This window comes from Schistocerca cancellata, chromosome 8 (assembly GCF_023864275.1).
Source record: "Schistocerca cancellata isolate TAMUIC-IGC-003103 chromosome 8, iqSchCanc2.1, whole genome shotgun sequence".
Classification (NCBI taxonomy): domain Eukaryota; kingdom Metazoa; phylum Arthropoda; class Insecta; order Orthoptera; family Acrididae; genus Schistocerca; species Schistocerca cancellata.
In genome coordinates this window covers 602,669,399-602,682,196 of record NC_064633.1, presented here as the reverse complement: position 1 = coordinate 602,682,196, position 12,798 = coordinate 602,669,399, and the positions used below count along the sequence as shown (strand labels likewise).

Below are 12,798 nucleotides of genomic sequence, written 5' to 3'. Positions count from 1 at the left end.
GAATATTACCGCTTCAGCCCCTACATTTTTCGCGAAATTCCGATAGGTGGCGGCGCTATATGTAGCTTTCATGGTTCATAACGGAGCTGCGTTACAAGCAGAGAGCTGTCATTGAGCATCGAAGATGTCCATAGGCATTTGCAGAATGTCTACGGAGACCTGGCAGTGAACAAAAGCGCGGTGAGTCGTTGGGCGAGACGCCTGTGCTCTGTGATAATCGCAACAAGCTCGCGCAGACGCGTCCGACCTCCGTCGTACTGGACGGTCGAACACAGCTGTGACTCCTACAGTGTTGGAACGTGCGGACACTCTTGTTTGAGTTGATCGACTGATCACAATGAATCATCTCGCTGCACAACGGGACGCCTCTGTTGGGTAGTGCTGACACATTCGTTTTGGGATACTCAAAAGTGTGTCTCCGCTGGGTTCCTCGCCTCCTAACACAAGACCACAAGGAGCGACGAAGGACCGTTAGTGCGGAATTACTTGCGCTTTACGAGGCTGATTGTGACAGTTTTTTTTACCTAAATTACTCTGAGACGATGAAATACTGGTTCGTCACTTCGAACCGGCGCCACACCTCCTCTCCTCCGAAGAACAAGTCCGAAGCTGCACCCTCAGTCATGGCGACGGTCTTCGGAGACTCTGAAGGGGTTATTCCGTTCTCTGCCCTCCCTCATGGTGCAACGATCAACTGTAAAGTCTATTTTGCTACCCTTGGGGAAATAAAGAAATGACTTCAGCGTGTTCGTCCTCACAAAAACAGAAACCAACTTCTCCGTCTCCGCGATTTGATTTGATTTATAGCTCGTTTAGAGACCTGTTGCCTTACATTTTATAACAGGGCGTTCATTTTACAGCTTTTCATGTACATTACAAAACTTATTCCATATTACAAACAGCAGTTCTTGTGTTTAGCAATTACAATGGAAGTAATAATAAATTAAAAATACATACATGTAAATAGATTCTTTGCGTGTCCATGACAACGAAAGGCTTCACAAAAGTCTGCGCACGCGAGAGCAGCTGACAAAAAATTTCATTTGACTGGTCATTCTCATCCACCGTACAGCACGGTCCTCCCACCACTTGTTTGGCCCAATGAAGGATGTATTCCGCGGGATGCAGCACCTGGATCATGGGGAGGTTATTGATGAAGCGAGACAGACGGCGCCGAAGTCGGCCAGTAGGGTGGTGCCACGGGGGCATACGGACCCTCGCAGTAAGGTGGCGTGAGGCCATTGTAGTGAACGAAGATTATGTCCAAAAATAGGATTATGCAGTCAAAAGGAGTGGGGGATACAGTGGTGTACTGGAATTCTCAATAAAACCAACCTGATTTGAGAAAAAAGTTGTTTTACTTGTTGAATGTCGCTCATAGTATTCTCGCATTTAGTTACGTGGTCCTGTCAGGATGCAGTTTTCCAGCATACATCCATTTCTGTTCGACAGTTTCCTTACGCTTCCACATGACGAATGCTTTAAGTAATCAACAAAATTTTGCTCAGATACCCGAATGTAGCGTCAGTGATGTTAGATTTTTTTTCCCAAGCAAAACAGGTAAAATCATACCCGTTCCGTTTCTCCCCCGCCCAATGTAGAAATGTGACTATTGAGAGCTCTAATTTCTGTCTTTCTGTTTGTTTCAGGTAAGCGTGAACAGCTTCTTGCATCTTCAGTGAGTACACACATACTTGCAACTGGCGTGGGATGCTTGCTGTGTTACGCAGCGAATGAGTTACAAGGTGATGTTTCTTCAACGTTACTCCACAATTAGGGATATCAAAACGTAATTCAGACCCCTTTTACTTTCAACGTCTTTTCCTCTTCCTCTTCTCCCTCCTCCTTGTCTTCACTCGATAAACCTCATTCACATTTTCTTTCTCATCCTTTCTTTCCTTGTCCTGTTCATCGTCTTCCTCCTTATCTTTCACTTCCATTCCTCCTGATGCTGAAACAACGCTGTAGAAATCATCATTCAGTGACATTTCACGTTAAGTCAGTTGTTAAGAAGTAACTAACTTGCTGCATGCAGAGATAAAGGACCCCCCCCCCCACTCTGCTAATTCACTGTAACAACAGGATGATTTCGGGTACTAACCATACATCGCCTCAGCGGTATACAGTTCCTGAAATATTACTGCGTTAATGTTTGCACAGCGAAATAGAATTTTGCGTATGTTACTCGAGCTCCTATAGCGCACGACCCAGGTTTTGGAACCTGAGTCCATTTCCTACCGCCAGGCTGTTGCATACATGTTACTAATGGTTGCTGGACAATTGTCAAGCGAAGAGGCTTCAGCTACTCAAAAAATCAAGCGGCAATTCCAAATACCTTAAGATTTTCCAGTACAAGAAAAATTACTAATGCCGCAGTAAGTAAGGCCAAACGGTACCTACCGGCCGCCGTGTCATCCTCAGCCCACAGGCGTCGCCGGATACGGACATGGAGGGACACGTGGTCAGCACAACGCTCTCCCGACCGTGTCGGTTTTCGTGACCGGAGCCGCTACTCGTCAGTCAAGTAGCTCCTCAGTTTGCCTCACGAGGGTTGAGTGCACCCCGCCTGCCAGCAGCGCTCGACACACCGGAAGGTCACCCATCCAAGTGCTAGCCCAGCCCGATAGCGCTTAACTTCGGTGATCTGACGGGAACCGGTGTTACCACTTCGGCAAGGCCGGTGGCGATACCACAGAATAATTGACTACTAATCCTTTAAATTTCGGGCATGCAGCCGCGCAAATAAATCCTGCTCCACTAACATTTCCGCCGCGTATCGTCCGGCCATCCTCAGAGTGAGTCACAAGACCGACGACAAGATGCCAAGCGCGGCCTTATATGCTCCACCGCGGCGGTACTGCGCATGCGGGTCACAGATGCTGGTCGGCGGCAGAGAAATACGCTTCCACATGCGCCGCCTGTGGCGAAGGCGTACAGACAGTCGATACGCTTATCGATGTATAATCGGCGGCGGTGACACGCTGACGACTTCTCTGCAGTTTAATTACACCAAGAGCCGGATTCCATGCTTTGTCCAAATTAAAACCATTATCTCTATTTATTAAATTGTTAGCTAATCTAATGTATATAGCTTCCTTGAAGATAGATTCCCAAAACGAAGAGGTGGATGTTAAAATCTTATTACAGCCAGACAAGTCAGCTGTGGTCGAACATTGTATTGATACAGGTCATTTCATGAATTACAGTGATGTGAAGATTTCAGCAGGACGATCTTTCTGGAGTTTCTCGATACTCAGGATTTCAGTCCCCGTATTTGTCCTCTGTCTGCTAACTGTAGGATTTTAACTTTTACATATTGTGCCTGCTGTCTAATTTCTGCAACTTTCAGCGTGCTTGATGTTTCTTCCGCCTAGTACACGGAGGTCTCATATTTTCTGTGTAACATGCGTCGCCTTCCTTGCAAGAGATTTTTAACAAACGACTGCTAATCATCAGGAGCTTCTCATATTTACAGTTCAGTACGTAGTCATTGCCTACTGTTTCAGTTCTGCAGTGACGATGTCTTGCGGCCAGTATGTAGCGTGTCCCCGTGGGTAGTCAGCCAACATCTGCCGTCAGGCGTCTTGCACTGGCCGGCGTTGCGGATACGATTTTAGCGTACTGGCTGACAAACCCGGCATTGCTCCGGTATTCATTTCGCATGTTTTCTATTATAAACGAAACTCCAGCAGTAAATGATGACGATGATGATGATGATGATGACTGGATTGTGCGGCGCTCAGCTGCGCGGTTATCTACGGCCGTACAAATTCCCAACCTTTGCTCATCCAATCTCGCCACTTGCATGAATGATGATGAAATAATGAGTACAACACAAACTGCCAGTCATCTCGAGGCAGCTGAAAATCCCTGAATCCGCCGGGAATCGAACCCGGGACCCCGTGCTCGTGAAGCGAGAACGCGACCGCGAGCCGCTGACTCCAGCAGTGTAGACTCGGCGTGAGGTGACCCCGGGCAGTTTTTTTTCTCTGGGCGCAGCTGCTTCGCGTGTCTACAACGCGGTTTTGTAAACGCCTCTTCGTAGCTCTATAGACTGCTACTGTTCCCGCTTACAACTGATTCCGCTTCACTGCTGAAAGCTGCCAAAAGCGCTGTCAGTTGTCAGGGATTTCCTGAAGCTGAGACGACTCAAGGAGTGTCTTACGAGGATAACACGGCAAGTGTCGTCACCTGATTTTTCAAAAATTACGCTCGGTGAAAGTGGGGTCTAAATAAACTCTTATTCCCAGACACTCGACCTTTTCTGAGTAAACGACGGTCAAAGTTTTCGCGTCAGTCTCCGTATCTAATTTGAACGAGTCACAACATTTCACTGATAGCTGTTTATGTGCATCACAGTTTGCCATCTAATGTGGCATTCGTCTCGTAGCAAGATATATGAAAGGTAAAAGTCGCGTTGCTTTTTGCTTTTCCCAGGATGATGGTTGACAATCGAAACCGGTCGCAATAAATGTGTAAAATTCAATACAGCAGTGTTACGATGCATTTCCTACAACATATTTTATACTCTCAAACTGACTCTAAAACCAGTAGTGTACTTCCCATTCATGTAGAATAATGAAATTTGGCAGAAAGCAGACAGAACGCTAGTTGCCTGGTGAGCGTCATCAGGTTCCAAAAAGGGTCACATGCAGTACGTTCAAACTGGATTACTGAGCACACTCGATGGCTAGAGTACGTTTTAGTAGTGTAGTAATACGGTGTTTTTTTTTTTTTTTGTCTGCCGAAAAATTTACTTTCTGGGGCGTGATGCCTTTCCCAACTAAACGATTCAGTTGAAAATTACACTACTTAAGTGCTTCTTTTTAATACATTTTGCCCTCTTGGTTTTCATAATCGTTTTTGTGTTATTGCAAATATTCTTAGGGAAATTTTATGCGCTAATGCTACCCTTTCAACGCGTGATTCTGTTTTATATAACAGATGAAATCTCTTGTGAATTTTCGCAATAATAGCAGCTGAAAAAAAAAAAAAACGGTTATCGCTACGCTTCGGAGATATGAGAATTTTTATCGTACTATTCTCAAGTACTGTCGATACAAGCCGAAGTGCAACGTGAAACGGGTATCCGAATACTCGACGGCATTTCTTTAGAACACGATCGAATCGAGGTTTGACATCAGTTCCTGAATGTGACAGCACTAGATGGTATTGCCATGGCATGTTTTCGTATCTTCTTCGAGAGTACGATATTAACTGTTATTCAGAGATACTGTTTTAGCATTTTATAGGTTATAGACAAAATCAATTGTGAACACAGGGTGTGGTAGCAGGTGTTCTATCACGAAGTAAAGCAACACATGACGGCACTAATGCTTTTAATGGAAGCTGTCGCACAGTTTGTTCTCTTGGTGGGCACTTTGCGCCGCTTTAGCTGCACAGTGACCAGCCAGTTAGAAGAGACGCTGTGTGCACTGTTTCGTCTTGTGCAGCGCGACGAGCAGGCAGCGGCCAGCGGCCTGTAGCGGTGGCGGAATATGACATTCTGTGCGCGGCCCGCGGCGAAATTGATGCCATTTCCAGAGCCGAATGTACACATTATTACTCTCCCAGGGCGGCTCGCCGCTGACCGCCGGCCGTAATAGCTGCGTTAATTTAAAGCTGGCTCCCTGTGTGTGGGTGTGGGTGGGGGGGGGGGCGGAGGCGGTATCTGTGAATCAGAGCAGTCCCTCCCTCTGGCTTTCGCCCGTATCCCCTCTCTGTTCCCCTCCCGCTAATTTCGGTAGCTGGCGCTCGACGTCTATAGGGGAATCACAAAAAAATCTGCAACAGTTGTTTCAGTTTTACAACCCATCTGGAAATGCGAGGTAATTTTTCTTTTTTATGATTTCGAATTTAATTTTTGTCAGTTGTCGTGAGCACTTTTGGTGGTAGTGTGTGGTGATTTTCATTGTGGAGGTCTGCAACTCATCCACCTTTCTTTCATCTGTCATGTTTCAGACTCTCTTTCCCAATACCGCATCCTTTATTCAAAAGATGCGAAGCCCATGTTACTTTTATGACACAGAGGTATGTACAAAAATGTGACTTAATTTACTGAATTAGCAAAATCGAAATGATGGGCAACAAGCCTATACCCTGTGCAGCTAGCTGATTTGTAAACTGCTGCACCCATTCTCGCACTTTGTGGAAAAACTCTCATTCATAACAGTGCCTGGTGACAGAACATTTGCAAATTCTTTGCACAGGATTAGGAATGTGTGTTCAGTTACTAGAAACTTTAATACCCATTCCAAGTCTCCAGAATGTGCAATAATATCCCACCAGACATCAATACGCATTTGTTTCGATAACACACATGGTCTATATTAATGTAATACAGCAGTTGCGCGAGCAATAATTGACGTGGATGAATTTTTAAATATAGACTAGGTGTGCTGCCTTAGGGGAAACTCGACGATCTTCATGTAATTTTTTTGTAATTACGTACTACAGTCCCTTGTCAGTCAGATGGTATCATTACCGGTTTTCATTTTCAACAGAGTTACCGTCACGTGATCTGTTAAAAGAAAAGAATAGAGGGGTAGTGAAATAGTAGGAAAAAGAAACTACAAATGAAACTATTCACAATCGCACATACTACGATACGTTAAATACTAACTCAACAACTGAAGAGGGCTGGAGGAGTAACGTAATTTTTTTACTAGTTTCAGTTTGAGAAGGCTTTCCTCTCAATCAGTTCTACATTTTGAACATTTCCCGTGTAAGAGTTGCCAATTTTTTTGTATTACGTTGTTAATCGTAGGCTTTAGTTTCAGTAGTCAGAGCAGTGGTATGCCTTACTGGCGTTGTGTGCACATCAGGCGTCTTCAGTTGGTGAGTTGCATTGTAGCCTATAGCATTTATAATTCGGTTTCCTATTATTTTGGTACCCTGTTTTTCTTTCTTTTTGTTTCTTTTTCAACAGATCACCTATTGATGAGTTGATAATAAGTCGAAATCGGTAATGACAGCACGTGTGCAGCGTGAGACGGAATACATAAAAAAAAATTAAATATACAATAAAAAAATCAAAAATATTACGTTGAGCAATCTCCTCTTCCTCCCTTAAGAATTCATTGAGATGGATAAGTAAATTGTACTTACCATTTATTAAAAATAATATGAAGACTAATTTCAGATCGCAAAAGCTAATTTACACGCACCATTCGTGTGAAACAACTAACAGTCTGGAAATCGATGTTTGATCGGGGTAGCAAAACCGGTTGAGACCGGGCGTGAAACGAGACCAAAAAAAATCGGTTTCCGAAATTCGACACTCGTACTTTACGTGGTGAGTGTAAATTTGCATCATTATGAAGGCAGGACTGTTTGATATTAGTTTCATCCACAATGAGCAAAGTCGTGAGGACTGCGACTCCATTAAAATGAAGAAAATGAACAGTGTATAACGCTACTTCAGTCACAAAGTTATTACGTCTTCCACTGCGCGTATCGACGGGCAAACGATCATCGTAAAGTGAAAGGTATGGTTTACATATTTGTCTTTAGTGGCAAGCATCGGCCATTTCTTGCGACACCTTGTTGAGTATTGTAAGAGGCGTTCAAAAAGAAACGAGCCGGAGGCATAATTACAGAAACCAATACCTGTACGTTAGAAGTATTGACCCTGGCTGTTGAGACACTCGTCCCACTGTGACACAACGCGGTAAATGGCTGTCCCATAAAATTCCCGGCGTTGCGATATGTTAACCAGTCCCGTTCGTACAGCTGGGCGTCGTCGTCCGAGGTGAATAGTTTGCCTCTCACAGCCTTTGTAAGGGAACCGAAAACGGCGTAACCACAGGGAGAGAGGTCCGGACTGTATGGAGGGTGGCCGAGGACCTCCCATTTTAATTTCTGCAGGAGTGCCGCGCGACTGTGTTGGTCGTATGCGGCTTTGCATTGTCGTGGAGCAGAATAAACCCACGGGTGAGATTGCCTGGTTGTTTTGATTTGATCGCTTGGCGAAGGGTGGTCAAGGTTTGCGAGCAACGCTGGCCATTCACTGTTGTCCGTGCTGCAGGACGTGAATCAGAAGGGGGCCATCTTGGTCAAAGAAGAACGTCAGCATAACATTTCCTGCACTCGGTGTGGACGGCGGTGTGCAGCTGTACGTGCGGAACACGCTCACATGGCTCTGAGCACTATGGGACTTAACTTCTCAGGTCATCAGTCCCCTACAACTTTAAACTACTTAAACCTAACTAACCTAAGGACATCACACACATCCGTGCCCGAGGCAGGATCCGAACCTGCGACCGTAGCGGTCGCGTGGTTCCAGACTGTAGCGCCTAGAACCTCGGCCGGCGTGCGGAACAGGTTAACACCGCAGCCATTCACCGCCTTGTGTCAGAGTGGGACGTGTGTCTCAACAGCCATGGTCAATACTTCCAACATACAGGTACGGGTTTCTGTAATTATGCCTCCGGCACGTTTCTTTTTGAACGCCCGTTATACATGAGATTAGGTTGCGGCTTACGCTGGTAAATATGTCCAGTCTCTGTCGGGAACGTAATTCCTTTGCCATCCAGTCACAACACTTTGTGACTGATGTACATTGAGAAGCATAAGCGATTTTCGACTTCAGAATACAATTCTTGCACTGTAAATGCAACTATTTGTGTGCCGCATCCATAGATGCTATGGCTAAATGAGCGAATTTTTACAAACAAGGCGCAACCTAGCAAGTCCACCTGGCATGTTGCTGCAAGAAATCACCTGTGTTTGCCACTAAGACAGGTGTGTAAAATTTGCCTTTTGTCTATATTGATGTTGGTGATAAGGATAATGGTGATGTTGATTGTTTAGCTGTTACATGCTTAGTAGAGGAGGTATGTTTTGTGTCCGTCCCGGAGTTGATTATGATATATATTTCAGCACGTTTTGAAGAAAAGATTGGACTATGAAATTGTGTTCCCGTTTTTCTGTCTCCGAGTTCGAAGACATCCGCATCAAATCCAGATACCACACCCGCATCAAATCCAGATACCAGTGATTAGTAACTTTATTACAAGAAGAAGCAGCACCATACGAATCCTGTTTCTTTATTTGCATACAGAGAGATACAAAATTTAGGGCATCTTTAAATAGACAGTAATTTATTTGAATATTTGGAATGATTTATGTAGGACATAAGTGGTTGCGTGATTGGACGCGTATGCAATGGTGTACTGCAACTGTAGGCAAACGTAGCTGCTTGCTAACTGAATGCGAGCGATAGCTAAGACTGGCTGTCTTTCTTCCCATGACTTACATTTTGCTATTGCTCCTTTTCTGAACGTTGTCTTCTGCACAATATTTTAATAAATTTGGCTGTAAATTTCTGAGAATTGAAAGTGTTCACAGGTGGTGGGAAACAAATCGCATTTTATGACACTATTTTATGGCAGATGAGGATAGTATAGAAAATAGCTGTCTCGTCAAAGAAATCTTTTTACTCGTTTTGAAAATTATGCTTTCTTTTTAGGACGTCTAAAGAAACTCTGTAGCCAGATACGCACATTGCAGCAAAATGGGTAGCCGCTTGACTCTGTCCCTTGTAAGTTATCGTGACCAGTGCAGTATTCCCACATGCCACCAAAAGCAAAAGTCGGAGGATGCCCCAAGTCGCCGCCAGACGAAAATAGTAGGACAAAGTTTGAACTAGTGCGTTTCGTTAGTGCGGGATGCCTACATCAGGGGCAAACCTATTGTTATCCTTTGATTGACAGGTCCTTAACCAATTGTTCTGCTAAAAGGATCCTTCCTTTTGATTAACAGGTCCTTAACCTGTTCTTCCCCCTCCCTCCCACTTCCCTCCCCCTTCAGAAAACCACCAAGCCACCACCTCCCCCTCACTGCTACAAGTACACTTTCAGGTCTGTGTTATTGGAATAGCCTCTCTCACTCGCATCAGTTTGATCGACTACTTAATTAAATTGAGCAATTAATTAACCTCTCCCCCTCTGCTAAACCACCTCCCCTCCCACCCTCCCTCCCTCCCAGAAATTGGCGGGAAAAAGACTCAGTTGATCGGTCATTTGGCGGGAATTCGATAGCAGTGTATGGAATATTGTCTAAACAATTCAGGCTATGTATAGAATATTGTTTAATTATTTATGGCAATGTAGGGAATATAGATTTCTTTATTTTGTTAAAGAATTTGTCCACAAGTCGATTGCAATGTCTGGAATATTGTTTAAACAATTTAGACAACATGTGGAATATTGTTTGTTTAAACAATTTAGGGACCCAAGGCAGTGTATGGAATATAGTTCATTTGTTTATGAAAAGAATTTTTCAGGATACTGTCCGCTGGACCGCACAGGACGCCACCGTGCATGCGTCCAGGAGTCTGGATACACCTTCAGCGCCCGCGAATAAGCAGGACGCAACTGTCAGCTGCCGAACCGCGCGCAGGTGTCAGTTTGGGTGCCGCAAGGATGAGGCGGCGGCCTCTCTTTCATACATGACACCTGAGAAATACCTGTTGAAATATGTGTCCATCCATGTACCGTCGCTGGTGCGATGGCGCATCGCTGCGGGTCCAGTGCTGAGAGAGATGTTTCCATATCGGATCACCCTCAGCAAGGTGTTTGCATAGTGGCTCACCCTCACAGGCGCAGCTAAAAGATTGTGTGACACCGATGTCAGATGTCTATGTAAATAAGAGCCAAGCTATCCTCTCGGAAGTCTTCAAGCGTCAGAGAAATAGTTAGCGGTCGCTTTTGTTGTTGGTGTAGGAGCTTTCATGATGTCTCAGATTGTCTGAATGGAAATTTTTGCCCTAACAGGACCTGTTCATGAAAATAGCTCAGAATAACACTGGTCGCATTCTTCCTGATGGTCCTAATGAGGCATCACGTGTTCCCTTGCTAGAAATAGTGACATCCTGTTTTCAACATACGTCTCAGAAAAGGTAAAACTTCTCACCAGTAAAAGCCTTCATCATGTCTGTGCACGCTTGCGAAATACTGTTAACCATAAAAGCATTCTTGTTGTTTGGAAAGAAAGCACTTTCTAAGAACAGACAGGGGAAATCAGAACAATTACACAAACAGAATTCGAAGCACTGTCCTACAGAAGAGGAAAATGGCGGGAATTTTGGGTGTCCTGCAGCTACTGGTCTGGACACGTCCTAATCCCACAGTGGCACATCAGGGACAGCATCACTGCCAGAGATGAATGGCCTGTTTCAACTAGTCTTTGAAGACTTGCTTCCTCAGAACTTTCCATAGATACCTTGCCCCATCTTGTTCAAACCAGTTTGTAGAGGCTCCTATGACCCAGCACGAAGGACGTCTTGTGAATGAATGAAGTATTGTGATTGGCTCTTACTGAATGTACCCACTAAATTATTGATGCTGCCGGTGTGGGAGCACTGTCCACCACTTCTGCAGACGAGACTTTGTCAGCAACAAGATCGCCATATTGCACTGATAGTTAAACCCTGCAAAAGTGCCCTACAGATCGTCAGATACGGATAGACTCATAGTCAATTACCCTGCTCTGCCGCTGAGGAGAGAAGCTTGAATATTTTAGTGTGAAACTGATCTCCTGTACCAAATCGATAAAGTAAACATACAGTTGGTATCCTGCACCATACAAAATGATCGCTTTTGCATCATGCACATGATTATCGACTGCCAGACACACGTACACATACCGCAAAGGTAGACAGCATAAGCACATGTGCCGTATATACTCCTCACAGCATTAGATATTTCCCGCAAGGTCGAGTGGTCATCCACTGCAGCTGACTGTCGCAAGTCATCCACTCCCAATGCGTGACTAGAGCGCCCTCAGTTGACCGAAGTCACTTTCCAGACTGTTGTACAAAGTCGGGTTTGTTTCCCCCCGGCACTAAGGCGTTACTGCTGCTGGCCTCGGCCTGCTTGCTTGCTTTCTACACACATCTCCAGGCTCAGGGATTACAAGAACATGTGTAATTTCACATGGTTTGCCAGAATACTACACCAGTTTTGCGATACTTTTCGATATCGTGCACATAGCAATATTGCTTGAACAGTATAATTCCGAAGATATAGACCAGACATTATTTCTCTAGAAACTCGAAACTTTAGCGAGGTGGAGCGTGCTGTAAACCACTGAGTAACTAGAAACTGATCTCGTCTGTGAAGACATCTATGTGAAACCTCGAAAAAAAATACAGGAATATGATATTTCCACTCGCGAATACCGAGTTGGTGATAGATTCCAAATCATCCCTATAATTTACAAAGTCAGCTAAGGTCTTTCTCATGTCTAGCGAACTTGCAAATGTGTCCTCCACACGTCTTTTACCAGTTAGATGTACGCATAACTATATGTTAAGGACCTGTCAATCAAAAGTAAGGATCCTTTTAGCAGAACAGTAGGTTAAGGACCTGTCAATCAAAGGAAAGCAATAGGTTAACGACCTGTTAATCAAAGGAGAACAATAGGTTTGCCCTGAGTGCATACCTGCCTCTGATGTAGGCATCCCACACTAACAAAACGCGCCGGTACGAACTTTGTCCTACTACTGACGAATCAGAATCGCACACGGTCCTGCCAGTAGTTTGCGGATACAACATCCACTCTATGCTTTCCCTATTATGGCATGTGTCTGGCGCACTGACTGTACGCAGTACGATAAGCAGCTCGGTTGACGCTCAAGACGCTGAGTGGTAGTTAAATAGAATGACTTCTACGAGACTGGGGAGCACACTACTGTTTCTAAGGTGTTAACTGTCGTATTGGGAAAAAAAGAGTACACTGCGGTAAAAGACCGAAGGATTAAGTGTACAGAGATGATTGTGTATAATGGGGACAAGT

The 12,798-nt window shown here is 44.7% G+C and overlaps 1 pseudogene; it reads right to left on the bottom strand.

The window, feature by feature from the left end:
• Positions 1 to 2,567: 2,567 nt before the first annotated feature.
• Positions 2,568 to 2,685, bottom strand: LOC126095806 (5S ribosomal RNA; annotated as a pseudogene).
• Between the last annotated feature and the right edge of the window lie 10,113 nt (positions 2,686 to 12,798).